Raw genomic sequence first — 16,670 nt, 5'->3', positions numbered from 1 at the left:
ATCTTTACAACTGAGCAACAGGCCATTACCCTTTTTTTGTTGGTCATGGGGATTGAACTCTGGGCATGGGTGCTGTCTTTAAGCTCTTCAGCTTAAGGCTACCATTCTGCCACTTGAGCCACAGCACCACTTCCAGTTTTCTGGTGGTTAATTGGAGATAAGAGGCTTACGGACTTTCCTGCCTGGGCTGGCTTTGAACCATGATCCTCAGATCTCAGCCTCATTAGTAGCTAGGATTACAGGTGTGAGCCACAGGTGCTTGGCTTCCATTACCCTTTTCTAACAGCGAAAAGTTAATCTCTAACTTTTCATCTTTGTTTGCCTTCACATTGCTTCTGAGAGCTATGGCCTGAGGCTCCTGGGTCAGGCTACCAATACTTTGAGCTGATACACAAATTCTATAGAGGAAAAAATTATCTTCTGAATTACTTAGCCATCACCAAATAAAAAAATCAAATAGCTTACTATTTTGTATGAATGTCCTGCATGTTGCTTTCTAGGAAATCCTTACTGAAAAGCAATGTGACAAAGGGAAGACAGCTCCTGGTACTAGGTTGTTCTTGTGCTCCATTCCCTAACCCAGGCCTCCTGGGTTTTACTTATATGCACAAAGCCTGACTTGAATCATAAAAGCATTTCTATCCAGGATACATGCATATTCACCCCCTTTTTAAACTTTGGAGTGATTGCAGAAAATGTCCTGGTAGACCTTTGGACACATCGTACACTCTTTTTGTCAATGATTAATTGTTCTTTTAATAATAAACCTTAAACTTGAGAAGCAATAGCAAAAATATACCCAACTAATAAAATCCAGAAAACAAGAATAACTTTGCATTTGTTTTTAATGTTCATAACAAAAGCACCAAGAGTTCAGTTAAAGGCAGACAAGAAGCAGAATTATGTTTTTGAAGCAGCTATAATAATTAATTCTCTTAACTTTATTTGGGTCATTAAGGACCAGATCTCCAGGATTTCCTACAGATTCCATAACAAGCAAGAATTTCACCTGACACTATTAAATGATGCAATAAAAACTAACAGTAATGTACCCACTGGTATGTTACATTAACTTACAATTAAACTGTACTTGCTTCCCTTCCTCCTCCTTTTTTTGTGCCAGTCCTTGGGCTTGAACTCAGGGCCTGAACAGCTTGAGCTTTTATGCTCAAGGCAAGCACTCTACTACTTGAGCCACAGCTCCATTTCCTGTTTTTATGGTGGTTAATTGGAGATATGATTCTCATGGACTTCCTGCCTGGGCTAGCTTTGAACCTCAATCTTCAGATTTCAGTTTCCTGAGTAACTAGGATTACATGTATGTGCTACAGGAGCCTGGCTTGTACTTGCTTTTATTTTTTGTTGTTATTATAATAGTGATGTACAGAGGGGTTACAGTTATATAAGTCAACTAAAGAGTGCATTTCTTTTTAGACAATATCACCCTTTCCCTCACTCTCAGTTTTTTCCTCCCACATCTTACTCTTTAGTAATAAACTAGAACCACAGAGTCTTTAAACAGAAAGATATTTCACAAATGAGTTACTTGGCTAGTTTGGACATATTTGAAGACCTGGTATAGAAAATTATCCCACAAATTTGTCTCAGTTAACATTTGAATCCAAACTAGGCTGACCTATAGCTCCCTGAACCCATCAACCATAACTTCCAGCAATCAGCAGACCTGGCTCAGCCCACTGAACTGCTCAAGTTCAAGACCTTTGTAAACTATCTGCTCTGCCTGGCACTTCCCCAACTTGTAACTAAATCCCTCTTACCCCAAGCAAAACTTGCACCTGTCCAGTCCATGTCATTCTCCCCTCTAGCTGGAAATGTTTATCTCTTCTCCTGTGCAGGGAAGCCTGCCTAGCTATGATTGGTCTGGACATTATTTTATACCTTGTCTTAGACATTAGGAAAGTCCAAACATAGAACTGAGTCCTGGAATTTCTCTTGTATTTTGACTGAAGCTCATACCCAGGACGCTAAGGTTCAGATTTGAACTAAAAAGAATAAAAAGAAAGAAAGGAAAGGAAAGGATAAAAGTACTCTTTCCCATATTGCAAAATGGTGGGTGAGGTCTGAGAAGCCACACATTAAGGAGAAGAAATTGGAAGCCACAAGGGCTAGTGCCCATGGCAAGCTGCTGAAGGCTACCCTGAAGGCTAAAAAGCCCAAAGGCTGAGGCCCCGCTGCAGCTGAAACCGGGTCTGGGTCTGAGGAATGTTAGATACTCTTGAGCTGCCATGTATGCCAGAAAAGCCAAGGATCAGAGGAAGTAGTTGACTGCTAAATCCAAGGTTGAGAAGAAAAAGAAGGGTCTTTGTGTCACAAAACCAGTTGGTGGTGACAAGAATGGTGGTAACCTGGGTGGCTAAGCTTCATAAAATGCCTAGATAGCATCTCACTGAAGATGTGGCCAGGCGGCTGCTGAGCCATGGCAGAAATCTTTCAGTCAGCATCACTCCAGGGAACACCCTCATCATCCTCACTAAGCGCCACCGAAGCAGGAGAGTAGTTTTCTTGAAGTAGCTTGGCAGTGGCTTACTACTTGTGACTGGACCTCTGTCCAGCAAGCATGTTCCTCTGTATAGAAATGTGTTATGGCCACCTCCACAAAAATCGATATCAGCAAGGTGAAAATCTCCAAATGCCTCACTGATAATGACTTCAAGAAGCAGCAGCAGCTGTGGAAACCTAGAAACCAGGAGGGTGAGATCTTTCGCACAGAAAAACAGAAATACAGGTTACAGCGAAGCACAAGGTTGAGCAGAAAGCTATGGACTGACATTCTACCCCAAATTCAAGCTATTCTTCAGCTCCAAGGCTATATGCCATCTCTTTTTGCTCTAACAAATGGAATTTATCCTCACAAAAGAGTGTTTAAACTTACCATTTGTACATTTAAAAAAATCCAGTTCTCATCGCACAGTATTGGAATGTCCTTACTGCTGCTCAGTTGTGCACCTAAGATTGCTTACAATGGTAAGTTCCATGTTCTCCATATTCTTACCAACTAGCCAAAAGAAGATGGACTCCGGGTTTGTTTCTCCCACAGCACAAGCTGTGTGCCATAGTTTCAGCTCTGCTCAGGGTGGCGACATGGCAAAAACAAGGACGGCAAGCAGGGGACCTCCAGCCCCAACCACACCGAGTCCATATGAAGACTGGGTACTGCATGTGTGGATGGTGGTAGGAGTGACAGATCAACGGTGCCCACCAGCTTTATACTCTGTCAGAGCAGCCATGACCTCTGAGCAAGTTGGGGTAACTTCATTGGAGTCAAGGTCCAATTTAGCTCATCTTAACTCAGAGAATATAGCTTCTTCTTGAAACCTGCACTAGGAAAGTGACTCATTTGTTTTAGATATCAATGAGAAATTTATTCAGCTGTCAGAGGTCCAAAACTAGAGTGTGTTCTCTTATCTCCTCTAACGTTGTTCCCCATTGCCCATCAAAGCAATTCTAGTCTTCCTCCTACTTGTCCCATAATAAGCTCCCATAATGAGCTTATTATGGGACAGGTAGGAGGAAGTGGGCAGGTGGGAAGTGGGCACTCAGAATATTCACTCTGAGATCTCAGTGTCTTTGTAAATCCATGAGTTCAGAGGTGTGTAAACACTTGCTGCTGCCCACCAGCACCCATGCTCCACTAAGGACAAATTCCCCCATAGTGAACAGTGGTCATAGGCAAATCAGTCCCCCAGATCCTGGGAGCATTGTGTTCCTTCTATCTGTGAGAGTGGCAGTCACCACCATCTCCCAGTATCCGCCTCCTGTATTTGGGTTGCTGCCCTATTTGGCCTCACAAAGGAGCTCTTGTACCGTTGGGTTGTCTGGATGTGTGGGCATGAGTAGACTTCCATTTCTGCTTTATAGTGCTGGCATCCCTGGGACAGGATCTCTGTTCAGATTGCCCTGAGATTGCTGGATCCTGATGTGAATTGTAGTGGCAACAGCTAGGAATGGGAGATGCTTTGAGATTGACCAGTTAACATTTACTGACACTGGGAATTCCTCAGCTTTAGTGGGTAGGGGACAAGGAAGCCACAGCTTCAATCAGAGCAGAAGAGCATCTGATATCCAATGACGTCAGTGTCAAAAGAAAGGTAACAGCAAGCACCGAATACCACCAAGTACTTTGTCAAACCCATCTTCAGCCGGTTACCTTTGTTCATGGACATGTCAGCTTGAGGAGCAATTCCATTCACTAATTCCTCAAGCCAGTTTGTAGGTGGCCTACTGATACTTACTACATCAAAGCCCTAATTGCCTGGTTCAGCCTCCTACCATAGTAGTTCTGGGTTGGATGTCTCCAAGCACTGACCATGACCTCAGTCAGACCTTGTGTGTTGTGCTAAGAGAACATGACACAAGGTAAGAACTCACTTGCTATATGCTGAATAAAGACATGAGTCAGGAAAATAAATCCCAGGCTCCTGTGGAAAGGGCCTCAAAAGTATAGATGTATATTAATGCCTGAGAAAAACTAGATCTTCAGTGTAAAGTAAGGTTTTAGAGAAGATACAGTCACCAAGAGCCTATGGGAGGAAGAGGACAGTGTACCAGCTTCTTGCCTGCTTATTTGGACTTGGTTTCTGCCTGGTTAATGTTGCCCAGACTCCCATTAGGGTGCTCACTTGCACCTGGAGTTTTCATCTCCCCATCTCCCATTCCCACGTTAACTTCTGCTTACCATTCAAGTGTCAGGGGCAATACTAAAATGTTCTGAGAACACATTATTCATATGAAATGGTAAACATCTGTCTTGAGTACTTAGAGGGTGTGGAGGATCACAAGGCTCAGCTGTCTTCACCCAGGTTTAACCGGTGGTTGCAGCATCCAGTTTGCCCGAGGAGGCTGCAGGCAGCACCCCCAGCCACATCCTGACCTTTCTAAATTGGTCCTGCCCCCTAAATGCTTTGCTATATTCTTGGCCATCATCTCTGACCCCTGCCAAAACTCCATCCTCATTTGAGGCATTCTCAACCCAAATGCAATTCTTGGCGATCCAGGTCTCACAGTGATGATTGTCATGCTTTGGTCACTATCATGACACTTGAGCCTTTGCTAATCTGATGACTATCGTGAACCAAAGTACTTTGCCTTCAACCATTGAACAATACCTTTATGCGAAGTAGAAATCAGTGCCTTTTCTTCTAGTGAGGCTTGGCAAATTCTGGCTTCCCCTTTCTTGCACTTCAGGAGCCATTAGAGAAGGCCAGGGCCTTAAAATGCTCCACCAGGGCAGGAAACAGGGCAGGAGGCTGAGCTTCAGTGGGAAAGAAATCATCCCTTCCAGGAAGGAGAGGCCATGGTGCTTGGCTTGACTTAGGAGGCCCACCCTTAGCTAACACATGCAGAGCTCACAGCAATTTCCCATTGTCCTGGCCTGTCAGCTGGACGTTAGCTCTGCTGGGGAATGGAAGGACACCTACAACACAGCAGGTATATTGACACCAGTGCAGAAAGGGGGTTGGCAGAGAGGAGGAGTGGAGGATGGTGTGGCAAATACTAGGATCTGTTTGTTTGAGACCAGATTCAGCTTGAGCACAAGAAGCCCAGCTGTGTGCTCAGGGAACTAATTGGAGGCCAAATGCATCCAGTGAGAGACACTGCAGCCTAAAAGGAACAAGAAGAGGGCTGGCAGGCCTCCCATGACTGTGCGAGCACTTTGGCAGGGGTTCGGCAGGAATCATGGGGTGAATGGATTTGGATTTTTACTCTCACTTCTCAGTTCTTTATGTGCAGTTTTGTGATTACATAAGAGAAAGCTATTCAGGCACCAACCCGGATCTACTCCCTAGAGATCAGACAGGACCCACACAGACTCTTCTAGACACCACTTGGAGGCTGAGGCCATGCCGGACGCTCTCGACTCTAGAAGGTGAGAGATGATCGGGGAGGGGGGGGGGCGGGTAGGGTCTCCTGGGACTGCCCAGGACCTTCAGGGACTCAGAAGTGGAGTATGTTGTGTTTGGTTCCTTGCCATGTCTGCAGACAAGCCCTGTATACACAAGCTGGAAAAGAGCTTTGCAGAAACTTATGCTCAGAAACACAAGACTAGAGAGGAAACAAAAAGCTGGTTACATGAGAAAGTCCCGTGACAAGGAGTCATGGCAATGTACCATGAAGTTTCTCCTCATGGGACAAGAGGGAGAGAGGGGAAGGGAAGATAGGGATGTGTATGAATTTCATGCAAGATCCTCAAAAAGATCCTAAAGTGAGGAATGTTTTACCCTGTGAACACACAGGCTTAGAGAGGTGAAGTTGCCTGCCAAATACTTCCCAGCTAGAAAGGGGAAGAACTTAGGGTTTCAAGAAGCTGTTTCTGATCTCACACCTTCTCCCAGTGGTGAGGTCATGTTTCCTCCTGAGTGACAGCAGAAAGAAATGGCCTTGAGCAGGCTCTCTATGGCTCCTGGGGCCTGAGAAGCAAGGAGCTCACTCACCTGGTATTCTCTGTCTCCTACAGGGCTGTAGGGAAGGTGTTCAGATAGATCAAGTCCTGGCTGGTGAACCCTGAGATTTCAAGTTATAGACGTCTCTCCATGGCTCCATATCACATCCGCAAGTACCAGGAGCGGGACCACAAAAGGGTGCTGGAGTTGTTTATCAGCGGCATGGAAGGAAACAGCCCTGCCACCTTCCGTCTCATGCTGACGTGGCCTCAAAGCCTGCTGCTCTTAGTTGGGCTGCCTGTTGCCATGCTCTTGTTCTCTGGCTCATGGCTTCTGGCCATTGTCTGCTGCTTCACCCTGCTCCTGTTCCTCTGGCTCTATGCCAGATATCCCTGGAAAACACATGTGGCTAAATGTTTGCACACAGACATGGCTGATATCACCAGACACTACCTGAGCACACCTGGCTCCTGCTTCTGGGTGGCTGAGTGTGGGGGGCAGGTGGTGGGCATGGTGGCTGCCCAGCCTGTCAGGGATCCCCCCTTGGGGAAGAAGCAGTTGGAACTGTTTCAACTCACTGTGGCTTTGGAGCACCGAGGAGAAGGAATAGCAAAAGCCCTGGAGCCCTGGTCAGGACTCTTCTCCAGTTTGCCCGGGACCAGGCCTACAATGAAGTTGTCCTTGTGACCAGTGTAGTGCAGCAAGGTGCTCAGGCCTTATACCAGCATATGGGCTTTCGAAAGACACATGAAGTCTTTTGGGACCTGACCCCGAGGCCAATGGCTATTGGTATAATCCATTTAACATACCACATCTCTTCTCCTCAGGAAAGGGGGCCGTAATACTTAATCACATACATATTCATACATATATATCCAGTTTATCCTGCCATGGTTAACACTCAGTTCCTGACATTTCTGTAGTTTAAATCATTAAAGATCATTTTTTGTGCATATCTGACTCTAGTCTGTGTGGTGGTGAGACATGGCTTCTGCAGTTTTGTTTTCTCCTTTTTTGAAGTGCTGTGTTTTGTTTCTAAAATGCCTAGGAAAGTGTTAGACATATATATCACTAGTGAGGCTGTGGAACAGTTATGTTTCTCCCTAGGCCTGGCTAGGCAGCTCTTCCGGTCTTAGGAGAGCTCTGTAGGTGTCCTAGGTGGCCTGTCAAAGTGCCAGGGCTAGCCTACTTCATCTTGTCTCAGCAGCTCAGCTCAAGCAAGGCTCGAGGTCTATCCAAACCAGTCAAAACAGAAGCAGAAAGGAGGGGGAAAATTCCAGGCCTCCTCATAAGTCACATGTGCAAAAACATCTGAGACTTTGATCTACTTCCTTGGCAGTGGAGCTGCACAATCAGAGGGCAAAGGTTTGGGGCATAGTCCTGTGAGAAGAATTGGGGCAGTGACATGCTCCATTTGCTCCATAACCAGGTATGTACAAAGGTGGAGAACAGTGGCCACCGAGGCTGGTGGGGAGGACTTCATGGTCTGACCTGGACGTGGTGACCCCTCAATGCCACTAGTTCTATGCCTTCCTCTGTGCTCAACCATCTACCCACTGGATCTCTTGCTAGTATTTCTATCAGGTGTCTGTTGCCACTTGAGTTCTGTTCCTCCCCTTATACTCATTGGCAGATCCCTAGGCACATCCACACTGTTCCCAGAGGTGCAGGCCGTGCAGCCTCTGTCCTAATGTGCAGCGTCTGGTTCTCCTCCCCGAGCAGGCCCAGTGCTTCCAGGTTCAGGTCCCAGGGGGTGGCATGAAAGTGGACCATAGTGATTTCTATCACTATCACCATAGTGATTTAAATGGTTTTTTTAATTCAATATCAGGGAGTTGCTTTCATTCCCGTAAGACTTGTGCAGGCAGGCCCTGAAGGTGCCCAGATGACTGAGAGGCAGAGGAAGCACCAGGATGGAAGGGATTGTGAAGGGTTGTGGGAATCCTGTGAACCTGGAAATGCCAGGAGAAGCCCCATCCCCCTCCCTGGTAGAGGCTGCTTCAGGGACCACATCCACTCCTCCTAAATACTCAAACCCCAAGTTGCCGCTCACCTTCTTGGGCTCTAATCTCTGCATTCATTCCTCAACTAGCCAACTTTTTTGCTTCATTCAATGCTGCCAGATGCCCTGTGTGCTCTTTCTTGGCCTGATTTGTTTTTCTTTTGTGTTTTTTTTTACGTTATTGTTATATTAAAGATAATGTACAGTGGGATTACAATTACATGAGTCGTGTAATGAATACATTTCCTTTAGTATAGTGTTTCCCATTCGCTCACTCTCTCCCAGTCCCTCCTTCCCATCTCCATAGTTCATGAGTATCCAGTGAACTCTCTTGCTGCAATTTTGCACCCTTTCCTTCAAACTCTGTAACCTTCCTTCACCCTCCTAAAGATAACGCACCACATATTAAGAAGACAGCATCACCAAAATATAAAAGATAAAAAAGAGCTCTCCTGTTCCTATACCTTGGAATTCATTTTGATATACACACATATAATTTTTTATAAATATAAAGAGGCATATATGCATTGCACCACCTTTGTGTTTCTCTCCTCTGGGTATCCCCTTTTTTGGTCTCATAGTGTGTGAGTATCTAGAATCCTGCATAATTTATCATATCCCAGTGTATTTTAGGTCTAATTTCCTCATTTCAGAGAAATCATGCACTGTGTGTCTCTCTGAGCTTGGCCTACCTCACTTAATATGATTTGGTGTTGTTTTATCCATTTCCCTGTAAATGGCATCATTTTATTCTTTCTAGTGGCTGTGTAAAACTCCACTGTGTACCACATTTTTTGGATTCCCTCATCTATTTTAGGGCATCTGAGCTGTTTCCATATCTTTTTTATTGTGAATAGTGTGGCAACAAACACGAATGGACAGGTGTCTTTATCACTAACTGGCTTTTGATGTTCAGGGTAGATGCCCAGGAGTGATATGGTTGAGTTGTAGGAAAGATCTTTGTTTGGTTTTATCGAGAAAACTCCAGACTGCTATTCAGAGTGGTTGTACCAATTTACATTCCCACCAACAGACATAAGGGTTCCTTTTTCCCTGGTTCATTCTTATACCTCCTTTCTACTCATATCTTTGGGGTTCTACAAGAGCAATTTTTAGGTGATGGGATGATGACTGCTTTGGAAATAGTGAGCAGGGAAGAGGACCTTCATCTTGTTTGTATTCTGGTTTCCATCGAGATTCACTCTTCACTCTTCCAAGTACAGTCCTTATACCAGCCACCACATTACCCAGATGCCCTTTGAAAACAAAAGGATATATGAAGCTTCCTTTGTCCTAAAGACTGAGACCAGCAGCATGTGAATGTTCGCCCTACACAGCTCCTTCCACAGGCAACATGGCAGCCAGCCTCCAGGAGGAAGAAGGGATAGGAGAGTTCCTTGTTCTTTGAGGCTCTCAGGACTTATCACCACTGTAATAGCCAGGGAGTGAGGGCTCCGGCTCTCACTAATTCATCCCTGCTTATCTTTCTGGTCCAAATCTGTACTTGCAGTAGGGTAACACAGCTTTTCCTGAAGGACTCAGTATAGAGCCCCACATCTTGTCAAGTGTGTGTGTGTGTGTGTGTGTGTGTGTGTGTGTGTGTGTGTGTGTGTGTGTGTGTACATCAGAGTGGGCATTATGGTTCATGGAGTGAGGGTAACATGAGAGGAGATACCATTGGATGACTGACTGGGAAACTCACATGATAAAAAAAAAGAAATTGCACTATGAGATCTGAGACAAATAATGAAAACCTATAGGAGGTCATCAAAGAGCCTGGAGGTGGCCAGCTTCTGCTCATAGTGCTAAAACGCTACATCTTTCCTTATTAAGTCACTATCCACAGAACTGTTTTTTCTCTTGCCCAGTTCTCCAGAAGAATGAGCCTTTCAGGGGAAAGGAAACAATTCAGAGGTCTAAATAGTAAAGTTGAAGAAGCAGGAAGAGAAGGAGCAGGAGGAGGGATAGAAGAAGAAGAGGAAGAACAAAGAAGAATTATTTAACTCCTCTGTACATGATCTTTATAATAACAAGAAAAGAAAAAGAATTATGAAAGTGTAAATCAGGGGCTGGGAAGGTGGCTCAGTGGTAGAGTGCTTGCCTTGCATGCATGAGGCCCTGAGTTCGATTCCTCAGCACCACATAAACAAAAAGAAAAAAGCAGGAAGTGGCGCTGTGGCTCAAGTGGTAGAGTGCTAGCCTTGAGCTGAAGAGCTGAGGGACAGCGCTCAGGCCCAGAGTTCAGGCCCCACGACTGGACCCCCTCCCCCCAAAAAAGAAAGTGTAAATCAGACCACCAGGTCAAAAGCTCTAGCTTGTCCTCTAGATGAGAGGTGTTATACTCAAGCTGAAGTATGCGCATGTGCGTTGTGAATGTAGCTTCTTACTATGGCACTCCCAGAAAGAATAGTAAAATAGATGGCAGATATGGTATGAATGATTGAAACGTAAAACATAAAACAGTCTCCACAAAGATCTATGCCTTATCTTTTTTAGTAGCTTCCATATAACTAAAGAATATTTAGAAATAAAATAATTATTTCAAGCCAGCCCCTTTTTCTTAAAAATTTATCTATGACAGTAGAAATAAGAGGTCTTCCTAACACATTAATTAGCTAAGCTTTAAAGCTCAAGTTTCATGTACTATTTGTGGCCTCTAAATATTTGTGGCCTTTAAAGCATTTGTGCTTACACACACACACACACACACACACACACACACACACACACACACACACACACTCACACACTCACATGCCTTACTAGATTTAGAACTCAGTTCCTTGTAGTCCACTTTCACTTGCCTTTTGCCCTTATGGTTGGTGGTCTGTCACTTGAACCATACTTCCAGCTTTGACCTGGTTATTTGGAGATAAGATTCCCAGATTTATCTACTCAGGCTGGTTCTCAGATCTTAGCCTCTGGAGTAGCTAGTATTATTAGTGTTAGTCACCAAGACCAGGAATATACACACACACACACACACACACACACACACACACACACATGTATATGTATATCTTGAACTAAGGGCCTGGGCTCTGTCCTAAGCTTTTTTAGCTCAAGGTTGTACTCTCCCGCTTGAGCCATGGCTCCACTTCGGCTGTTTTGGAAATAAGTCTCAGAGACTTTCCTGCCCAGGCTAACTTCGAACTGCAATCCTCAGATCTCAGCCTTCTGAGTAGCTGGGACTAAACATGGGAATCACCAGTGTTAGTTTAGACGTATATTTTTTATATGCATGAATATTTCTATAGCATAAAAGAGAACCAAAACTAGTAATAGCAGTTGCCTTTATGGGGAAAAGCAATATTTTCTGTGCAACTAAAATGTCTCCATCTAGTAACCAGTCACCATCCTGTGATATTTCCTGGTACTGATAGTTCCTGAAATTATTACCTTCTCGACTTCAGTTGTAATGATCATCCATGTTGTTTGTAACCAGCCAGCTATGTCAAGGGTATGAGTCCTTGCAATGCAGCTAAATAATACACTCGCTCCCCGCCCCTTCCCCCCTGGTTTGAATGGGAATTTTCCACTGACTTTATCAACCTCCTCCAACTGTAATATTTAGCTGCTCCATTCCCAGCCCTGTTTCTAGCCAGCCTTGGTGAGAAGAATGTGTGCCTTTGCCTCCAAAAGGAGAGTATCTCATCCCAAAAGGATAGTATGCTGCCCTAGTAGCATCAACAATTAGAGTGTTTTCCAAGCTCATTATATTACCCCATCACTCTAACCAACTGGAAAATAATCATGAGCCTGACTCCTTAGCAACAAAGGAAACGACAATGTCACCCTTTGTACTGAGATAAAAAACAAGCAAGCCTCATACCAGGTATGCCTGCCTAGATCTGGGAAGCATAATGGCAGTGCACCCCTCTTTACAGAAGTAAAATGCCTTGATGAAATCTCCTGTATCACTTGTGTGTCTATTTTTCCAACACTTCGAGAAAAAGAATTCAGTGGCTATAGTAGAGGGTAAACAGATAAGAGAGACACAATTATTCAGCTTTCTGTAGTTTCTGAATCTCTGCTATTGCAAGCTACTCATTAATTCAATTGATATCTGTATGTGTTTATTATGAAGATACCATGGGAAGTTAAGTGAAGGGATAGTTTTAGGGATTCACTGGAAGCTTGCTTGCTTCAATAGTTGTTTTATAGTTGGAGTAGTGCTTCTGAAATAGTGGCTCTGGAAAGCAGTCCATCTCATGTAACTGAAGCAGTCCTCTGGAGATCTGGTATTTTTACTCTCCATTTCATAAACCTTTGAAAGTCATGCCCAAGGGATGCTTGAATTCACTGGCTCTCTCAGAGTGGTCCGTGGGTCTTTGAGAGTTGCTGAGGCCCTTTCAGGACATGTGCAAGATCAAAGATACTTTCAAACCACTAAGGCCACTGTGTGTCTTTTTCTCTTGTTGTACTTATGGAGGCAAAAATCAATGGAGAGGAGCTTAGGACTTCAGAACCACTGTTGAAGACAGACAGCAGCACCAATCTGGTACCAAAATGTCAGCAGTGCCATGCAGCACACAAAGCACTTGTAGTCCACCCTGAAATCTGGTAATCTGACTTAGGAATATGACAGACATTCTCCTGACAAGGAAGAATGAGTTGCTCACTTCAGCTGAAGAAACAGCTGACAGTATTAACTGCCAATGGAAACAAGTGAGCTTAAGAATACAATTCTGGAACACTTCTATCTACCTAGACAAGCTTGAAAAGTGTCCAGTGCTTAGACTTTTCACTGGATCAGCAGTAATATTAACAAATGTGACCATTTTTATCACTTTTAAGTAAATTTGTCAACACTGGAAAATCTGAAGAACACACTTGCCAAAACATTCCACATAAAACTACCACTTTTTGGGTTTCAAGAAGATTGAGCTGGGTGTGGTAGAATATATCTATAATGTCAGCACCGGAGAGGCTGAGGCAGCAGGAATGTGAGTTCCAGGCCAGCCTGGGTTACAAAACAAGACTGTGGGGGCTGGGAAGGTGGCTCAGGGGTAGAGTACTTGCCTTGCATACATGAGGCCCTGGGTTCGATTCCTCAACACCACATAAGCAAAAAGAAAAAAGCCAGAAGTGGCGCTGTGGCTCAAGTTGTAGAGCGCTAGCCTTGAGCTGAAGAGCTGAGGGACAGCGCCCAGGCCCAGAGTTCAGGCCCCAAGACCGGACCCAAAAAATAAAACAAAACAAGACTGTGCCTCAAAGAATCCAAAGCAGAAAGGATTGATTACCTGGAAAGAGCATTAAGCTACTTATTTGTCTAGGTTCTGGTTACATATATGTGGAGTCTGATTCTTTAAATGTGTACTTTAACTAGAATGACATGTGACAACAGACAATTCAGAGGGAAACAGGAAGTCCAGCTGACTTCCTTTAAACCACAGAAAGAGATTTGTTAAAAAAAAAAAAGTAAAGCAGTATCAGCCTTCTCACTATAGTTTTTTGTTGTTGTTGTTGTTGCTGTTTTGGAAGATATCTTTATCACTTAAAATAGACTACTTATGGTAGTATACAATAGGCTTATTATTATTTTTATCTTATTGCTGCTTTAAGTGGGTTGAGGAATCATTTTTAAGGTTGGAGGTATGGCTCAAGTAGTACCACATTTTGCCCCTGTTTTCTTTTTTATTTTATTTTATTTTATTTTATTTGAGAACATACTGTACAGAGGGGTTACAATTACATGGGCAGGATAATGCATACATTTCTTACCAAGCATTGCAGCCTCCTCCTTTGTTTACCCTTCACCTCCCTTCCCAGCCTCCCCCCCCACCCAATCATACCCCCCTCCCCCCCCACACCGACATTGTAAAGCTGGTTTTGACATGACATTTTGTACTTCTCATTGTTGCAACAGGTCCACCTGAATCCTTAAACGACTTGTTTGTCCCCATCTCCTCCACATGTTATACTGACATCAAATATAGTGAAAGCGGGGGTTACACTGTGGGGGAGGGACATACAAAGCAACAAAGAAATAATCTTATAAATGCGTTAGAAACACATGCATGAAAGAAACGAAAACATTAAAATACATATTTAAGGGTTCGTTTTCCTAACATCACATTATCTGACCTTTTCCGCTTGACTCATACCTATACTAGATATTGCAAATAAGGGAAACCATGGGACCTATGTTTCTTTGGGCCTGGCTTACTTCACTTAATATAATTTTTTCCAAGCCTTTCCATTTCCTAACAAATGGGGAAATGTCATTCTTTCTGATGGAGGCATAGAATTCCATTGTGTATATATACCACATTTTCTTGATCCATTCATCTACTGAGGGGTATCTGGGTTGGTTGCCCCTGTTTTCTTTAACCCACTATTTCCCTAAAGTGACTTTTAGTGGGTTTCTTCCTGTTCATGAGCACCACACCCTAGATATCCAGCCATCCAATGTGATGATGGGATACAGCAATGCTGGGCTAAATGCTTTCCTTAAAATGGTTGAGTTTAGAGAGGTTTTTGTGAGATGCATTCACATACCTCTGTGCCTGCTAACCTCATTGCTTTCTGTCTTCCACTGGTGTCATTTCTCTAAGGATTTATGAGCAGCTTCCAGGAGTACAGGAAAAGAGAGAAGTGGAGAAGAGAAGATCAAAATATAAGTTCAAAAGGCTACAAGCTCAGTTCTTCAGAAAGGTCAGCTGAATTGTTCCTCTGCTCAGGGTGGGATAACCAGGTTTATCAGGGGAGAAAGAGGTGGAGAGAAACAGTCTGACCTATTTGTGCAATCTGTTGGAATTGAATTTGAAAAATGATGTTAGCTCAAAAAGCACTGCTATAGTGCTAGTATTTTGGGCATGAGACACCTGTGATCCGCTTTAGCTCCTCAACCTTAATTGCAACAAAACCAAATTTTACACATAGGAAGTGATTTAGATAGCATGGTGGAAAAATCCAAAATAGCAGACTTGATAGAGTACCAGTAATTTTCATTCCCCTCATGGGTAAGTCAGATACCTCCAATTTTTTTTTACATGAACTGAAAAATATCAGTTAGAATTAAAAATATTGTTTGTAGCTTGGGTGTCAATGGCTTATAACTGTAATCCTAGCTATTCAGAAGTATGAGATCTGAGAATCATAGCTCAAAGCCAGCCCAGGCAGGAAAGTCTATAAGACTCTTACCTCCAATTAACCAACAAGAAGCTGAATGTGGAGCTTTGGCTCAAGTGGTGGGGACTGCTCTCAGGCCTCGAGTTCCAGTACCAAGACCAACATATACACACACAAAAAGCATTGCTTGTATATCTTCTTTATTAAATGCTTGAGGAAGAATTACTGGTTAATTGCTATCATTTCATAGCTTAATAACATAAACAAGGAACAAAGCATGGGGAGAACTACTGGGTCTCTTCAAAACATAACTGGGGTCAAGAGTTTCATCTTCCCTACAGGGAAAGTTTACTTGACTTCTTTTCAGCCTTTTTTTCTTCCATAGAAATTAATCAATCAACTCTTGGAATTAATGTAAGATTATTTGCCTCAGAGTCTTGGAGTTACTTTTTAAATTTTAATCTATAAGTAGTTGTATAAAGCAATTTACAAATACAATATACCTTGGTCAATGTCACTCCTTTCAACATTTTCACCCATCTCTCTCCTATCCATCCCTTTCCTCACTCTTCTTAATTTTGTAGGATATACATTGGTTTCTTGTCTGCCTTTCCCCCCCCTTCTTCTCTTGTTCATCTGCCCTTTCCTTTTGGATTCACCCCCACCCCTTTTGAGTATAGGCTTCCTAGTGTTTTGTTTGTTTGTTTGTTTGTTGCAAAAGTTTGACTTTGCCTTTCTAAGGAATAACACTATTTGAGATCTCCTTTGAATTTTTGAATTTTAGTTAATACATTTGTATATATACTTGCATGCCATCAATGTATTTAATTATGAGTTTTTTAACTAAATATAGTGCTTCTATTAGGGGAAAAATGTATCTGTTGTCTCTCTGGGACTGACTTACTTTATTTAACATAATTTTTTCCAAGTCTTTCCATTTCTTACAAATGGTACAATATCATTATTTCTAATGGATGAGGAAAAATCCATTGCATATATACATTTTCTTGATCCATTCACTCATTGAGGGGCATCTGGGCTGATTCTATACCTTGGCTGTGGTGAACAGTGCTGCAATAAACATGGTTGTGCTGGTACTTTGACTGTATCTTGACTTTTAATCTTTTGGGTGGATGCCCAGGATTGGAATTTCTGGATCATATGGTAGTCTATGCTTAAGTTTTTGAGGAACC

The 16,670-nt window shown here is 43.2% G+C and overlaps 2 pseudogenes; both read left to right on the top strand.

Moving 5' to 3' along the window:
• Positions 1-2,388: 2,388 nt before the first annotated feature.
• Positions 2,389-3,020, top strand: LOC138804599 (large ribosomal subunit protein eL6-like; annotated as a pseudogene).
• Positions 3,021-5,394: 2,374 nt separating this feature from the next.
• On the top strand, positions 5,395-7,361 carry LOC138804638 (probable N-acetyltransferase CML1; annotated as a pseudogene).
• Positions 7,362-16,670: the final 9,309 nt, after the last annotated feature.

The sequence above is a fragment of the Dipodomys merriami genome, unplaced genomic scaffold (assembly GCF_024711535.1).
Source record: "Dipodomys merriami isolate MVZ:Mamm:240054 unplaced genomic scaffold, mDipMer1.0.p SCAF_37, whole genome shotgun sequence".
Lineage (NCBI taxonomy): Eukaryota > Metazoa > Chordata > Mammalia > Rodentia > Heteromyidae > Dipodomys > Dipodomys merriami.
The sequence above is the reverse complement of the archived record's forward strand: the minus strand, read 5'-3'. Positions and strand labels throughout refer to the sequence as shown.